Raw genomic sequence first — 6,048 nt, 5'->3', positions numbered from 1 at the left:
CCCTGGGGTGGCTCGGCCACCGAGCCACCTCAGGGTGGCTCAGCTTGGGCCGAGCCACCTTGAGGTGGCTCGGTTTCGGCCGAGCCCCTCCGGGTGTTGTTCGTTCCGTCATTTTCCGTTGTCCGGTTCTGTGTTTCGTTGTTGATCTGGACTTGATTCGGTTGTGTTTCTGTTGTGTGGTTGATTGACCTGGAAACGACTCGTTGACTTGATTCCAGATTTGGCAGTAAGTCCGGATCCTGATTAGGCAGTAAATCCACTTCTGAATCTGAGTCCGAAACTGATCTTGATTCGATCGTGATTCGTTCGAGTCCGCTCTCGGTTGGATGACTCGTTGACTCTTCGAACACTTGGCTTGATCCCGCACGCGAATGGATGTATTCCGTTGCTTGCGTGCGATTCGTCGATCTCGTCGCCTCGTTGGTTTGTCGGTTCGTGCCGAGCTATGCTAGGGGACCTATAAGCAATTTTATATGCCTACAGCGCTGGCACGGGTCCGCCGCCTCCGCCGAGCTCCTTTTCTTTTGGTGCTTTTCTTTCCGGGACTTGTACTTTTCGTCATTTCATGTATTTGGTCAACTCGTTGACTTGTACTCTTCGTTGCGGGATAGACCGTCGGACGTGTCGATCACTTGGGGTAGCCTGACATATGCGTGTTGGTTAACATGCGTGCGTGTTGATTGATGCGTGCGTGTTGACTGACGAGCACGAGCTGATTGACGTGCGCATCGTGACCGACGTGCATGAGCTGATTGACGCGCGCATCGTGACCGACACACACGAGCTGATTGACGCGCGTATTGATCGACGCGCGTGAGCTTATTAGGTAAGCCTTCTTGACTCGTTCACTCTTTGCTTCGAGTTTCGTGCGGGCTGTCATAGGCAATTTTAGACGCCTATAGATACTCCGTCCAAAGTGTTTCAGCCTCATTCTTTTATAGAGGAGTCTGGAATGCTTTGGATATGATAGATCCCCACCTTCAATCGGTGTAAAAGGACCTATAACTGGTTTCAGTTAGCGACTTCTTCGCATTTTAGCCTATTCAGTATTTTGTCAAATAGTTAAAATTCTTCCGGTGCTGCGTTTATCGTCTGACTGTTGTCGAAGTCTCGAATCGAAATTGGTAGGTTGATTTTGGCTTGTGTCATTGAGTTGATTATGAACTAATTGTCTGCATCGCAACGCGTTGGCCGGCGTTACTCTCATCGCAACGCGTTGACTGCCGTTGACCTGGGGCTACACGTTGACCGGCGTTGACCCTAGGGTTTCATATCAATCAGCGTTGACTCTCATCGCAACGCATTGACCTAGGGCTACGCGTTGACCGGCGTTGACCTGGGGCTACGCGTTGACTGGTGTTGAACCTGATGAGGACCAGTTTATACTCATATACTCTTGGGAGTTTAGGGAATCAGTTTAACCTCGTACACCCGTCGGAGGTTGCCGGGTTATCCTTAAGAATATTAAGCGTAATATTCTCCAGGAACTTCTCGTCAAGAGTGGGAAACAGTTTAGATTCGTATACCCATTGGAGTGTGAGTACGGATCCCAAATACATCAATAATGGATAGAAAGGGGTGAGAATACCGCAACAAAAATTAATTGCGGGTCAACTCTGTGAGCGGGTCGGCAAACGCTACCTCGCACTCAAACGGGTCAGCATACGCTGTCCTAAGCTTCAGCGGGTCGAAAAACGCTGCCTCGCACTCAAACGGGTCAGCATATGCTGTCCTGAGCTTCAGCGGGTTGGCAACAAGCTGTCCTGGACTCGAGCGGGTCAGCAAATGCTGTCTTGCTTGAGTGCGGGTCCGAAGGTGATGATTTTTTTAAGTGTTAAAGGACTCATACTTTCCTCTTCATCTTCACTTTATAATCGTTTCAGAACTCTACGGGTGTGTTTGGATTTCAATGGGGTTAAGGGAAGTTAAGAGAAACTAGGTGAGAGAATGGAAGGGAATAGAAGGGAGTTCACTTCCCCTTGGTTACACCCTAATTTGGGGGTAACAAATTTTATACTATTAGGGGGTGAACCAAGGAGAACTAGGGTGAATAACTTCACATCCTAAATGTTCCCAAACAAGGTGAATGGTTCTCTTAACTTCCCTTCACCCTTATTCCCCTCAATCCAAACAAGCCCTAACCCTCAGCTTCAAAAGGACTCCTCCCCTAACTCAAACTCGTTTCAAAACCCTTCATAAGAGTTCTTTGAGTCTTTCCCTTTCTTCTTTCTCAATTTGGATTTGAGCAAAGGGGGAGATTCAAACCTAGGGTTTGTGGTTCTTCCGACGTGAGTTCGAGCTTAAGTATCAGGTGGAGTTCCTGGCTTTGGATTTCGATTTCAGGTAAGAGTTAATCTTTATGTTCTTGATTTTGGTTGCCCTCCTTCAATTTGATTTGGTTTTCACTCTATCTTCCCTGATTTCTTGCTAGGGTCTCAGCTCTTTCCTTTGACTCAGATTCAAGTTTTGTTTAGTGGATTTCCTTAACTCAGATCACCCTCTTCGCGAGTTCAGGTGAACCCACACCCATTGCTTCCCTTTGATTTCTTTATCCTGAACCCTAGTTCTTGGATTTGAGTAAAATTAAAACTTGGGTTTGGAACATCTCCTCTTGCGTCATCGACATTAGCTATCCACAGCTTTGTGCCATTTCTGACAATGACAGTAACAACAGTAGATCCACTCCGTCCAAGGTCAGGACCGTGAGAAAGAATTGCCTTGTCAGTCTTGTTAATGGCTCTATCAGTGAACGAATGCTTCTGTAAGTATGCAGCCACACTATCTCCCAAATGGCCATCAAAAATAGCAAATAGGCCAAGCTCCTGCCTTTTAACGTGGACGAATTTGGCAACATGAAAATTCTCCATAGGATGATTAGCTTTCCTTTTTACAAGGCTGTAGTCATAACTAACTCTGATGTTACATTGATAACTTTTTTCTTTACCCACATTTGATGAAGGATGTCTGACGTCTGAGAACATCCAGGCTTGAAGCAGCATAATCTTCGAAAGAAATCCAAAACTCTTGGCCTTGGTTGTGAGGATTGTTGATTGTAAATGAAAATTAAAACGAGTCCTCAACTTTGGGGAAGGGTTTGGTTTTAGGATTTTTAGCTTGATCAACGAAGCTTCATTCATTAATCTGTGATGAAGCTTAAGCCTTTAGGTCATAACTGAGGTGTATATGAAGTATTTGGCTTGATTTGATTCCTGTATTTGGCTTCTGTTTGTGGACTTAATTGTGGTCGTGAGCCGATGTCCTCGATTCATCCCTATATGTTCAACTTTGGTTGTATGTGAGGTTTAAAATGAGTTTCCAAGATTTATGACCATGGCTAAACCTTTAGCCTGAACCATATGTAAGAATTGAGCTTGTGTCCACTTTTTGGCTTTTGAGAGAAAAATATCCCAGCACTTAGCTTATGTATTAGTCGAGAATCGAACTCGCCGCCTTAGTTTTGTACGTTTATTTTCTGTACTCCAATGTGCATCAGAAATGTTTCATAGGTTTAATTGGATCTTTAACTGGAAAACTCCATTTTGTAGAATTTCAGTCAAAGATTCGCAATTTCCCTTTTAATCTTCGATTTATGTATCTCGATTCTTGATCTGACTGAGCTGTTGATCTTTATTGCAGATTAGCCATGTCGACGAGGAGATCACGCTTCCCGAGGAGCCGCTCAGCCACTCAGTCACCTGAGAGGGAGCTTCTATCTTTTACCAGTAAGCCTTTATAACTTCCTGTTCATGAATTCAATATTTATCATATCATATTACATATTACATCCCCGCTCTGTCCTCCTTGGTGAGGCAGTTGGGAAGAGCTGATATCCTCCTTTGTGGAGGTGGACGCTTCTATATTATATCCCCGCTCTGTTCTCCTTGGTGAGGCAGTTGGGAAGAGCTGATATCCTCCTTTGTGGTGGTTGATGCTTATCAGATACGTTTCGCTTGGTCAAAACGCATCTTAAGGCAATATGGAGCGATTCTTTACCGTATCACATTCCGTAAGATGAGGTACTTTACCGTGCTATTCGTGTGATAATGTATGTTATCTTGTGTATTTGTGATACAGTTAAAATCATCTCGCCAATTACAAGGTAGTGACTCTATCTCACGGATTGGTGAAAAGAGTTCAACACCCCGTGTCGCCTTAATATTTCTTCATAACTACGTTTGATAAGTACACATTATTCATTTTAGTTGAATACCCTGTGACGTCGTTTTCTCAATTCGAGATAGATGGCCATAGGAGTAGATATTACACTGCTGTTGATAACCCGGCGTCGATTCCGCCCACTTCTTAGTTCGCTTTGGACCTCCCCAATGAGCTCTCTAAGTTGGTACGGGAGGGGGGGTCCCCGCATCACGTGCCAATTAATTATGGACACGTCGTTCGCTAAAGATACGGAGCCTGCTCATCCTTTAAGAAAGACACATTACATGTTCGGCGATTCTGTGATGGATCCAACCGTCATAACCCTCGAAGATGAACGGTGGTTACACGGTGATGGTACGACTTGTTTATACCTTCCTCCGTTCCCTCGTCATCATTCGTTAACAGAATTGTGGGGGCAAACGGTGACACGATAAATACCGTGGACTTTGACAGAAGAGCACACCAACATTCCTTGCGAATACATCACCAACCATTCACTTCCGGGTTCCTGTGGTAGAAAACACATCAAAGGATTACACCCCGACATGATGGGATTGGAGGACCCGCCTAAATGGGAGCTACCCATAGTGGCTCGCACAGTGAAGAATCGTCTCGCTGAGCTAGGGCGACACCTACCTATCGAAAATTACAGGTGCTATGGCTGGTCTCATTCTTTAGACAAATCATGGTGGGGCCGAATGACAGGTTATGTCCTCTACCGGTGGGGTACTGAATTGAAGTCGATAAGATTATATGACGCTATCCGTGCCACCCAATACGGATTACCGGTGAATGCTCTCCACTTCACGGGATTAATAGAGCTGTACAATCCAGATACAAACACATTTCTTACCCGGAATGGAGAATTAGGACTACCCTTCCATGAGATGCACAAGGTCTCCAGATTACAAGTGGGAGATATGCTGTATCAGGAATATTTTCTTTCTAACCGGGAGCTACATCAATTGAAAATTCACAAGCACGCTCGATACGACACGTTATGGGAACTCACGTGTCATTATCAGATTGCTTTAGCCGGAACTAACCCAGTTCGATACGACACGTTATGGGAACTCACGTGTCATTATCAGATTGCTTTAGCCGGAACTAACCCAGTTGCGAGGAAAAAGTCTCCTCAAATAAGCTTGAAGTCATTATCAGATTGCTTTAGCCGGAACTAACCCAGTTGCGAGGAAAAAGTCTCCTCAAATAAGCTTGAATCAATTCTCGGGTTACCTATTCAAGAATTTGGAGAAAACCGACGAAGCTGTTTGTGAACTGAAACCGCTGACTCATGCGGAGATCACCAAGTTGATTGAAAAATACAGCACCCGATCTTACACCATTGCGAGTGTCCAAGGTAGATTTTGTGCAGGGACTAAGTTCACGACTTTCTTGTTGCAAGTGGAGAAATCCATCCACCCCAAGACTTTGTTGGCCGGTTATATTACACTTTGGTTGAAGAAGTGTGTGGTGCCATATCAGACCTCGGATGCCTTGCCGATAGAGGTGTTATTTCTCGCTGTCCAGCTTGCCTACGGAAGGAGCTTATCTCTTTTGCTAGCAATGGTTGCCGACATCTATCGTAGGCTTCGTCATGCGGTCACATCTTTTACTCAAACTAAGGAGACCCCATCTGAGAAGATCCCTACGACGAAGGCAGAGCTGCCTTACACCTATCTGATGGGGTGACTAGTTCTTCATCGCCCCGATTTGATATCGCCTCCTACTAATGCAGATCTATCCACTTCTTTGCTACAATTATTCGAGGAGTGTAGATGGAAAACTCGGGACCTCTCGGAAGTTAGGAGGAGCGACGTAGAAGTGCCCAGAACTGACCGGACCTCTCTCGATGTTGGCTACTTCAGATGGCTCATGAACATAAGGCCA

At 45.3% G+C, this 6,048-nt stretch overlaps 1 long non-coding RNA gene across 1 annotated transcript in view; it reads left to right on the top strand.

Moving 5' to 3' along the window:
- The window catches only part of LOC109849380, a 45,379-nt gene continuing 41,480 nt past the window's right edge, over window positions 2,150–6,048 (top strand). Inside the window, exons 1-3 of the long non-coding RNA XR_002249079.1 lie at window positions 2,150–2,343; window positions 2,432–2,514; window positions 3,637–3,722. This is a non-coding gene — a long non-coding RNA (uncharacterized LOC109849380). The remainder of the gene's footprint in view (window positions 2,344–2,431; window positions 2,515–3,636; window positions 3,723–6,048) is intronic.

The sequence above is a fragment of the Asparagus officinalis genome, chromosome 7 (genome assembly GCF_001876935.1).
Source record: "Asparagus officinalis chromosome 7, Aspof.V1, whole genome shotgun sequence".
Lineage (NCBI taxonomy): Eukaryota > Viridiplantae > Streptophyta > Magnoliopsida > Asparagales > Asparagaceae > Asparagus > Asparagus officinalis.
This window is presented reverse-complemented; position numbering and strand designations above follow the sequence as displayed.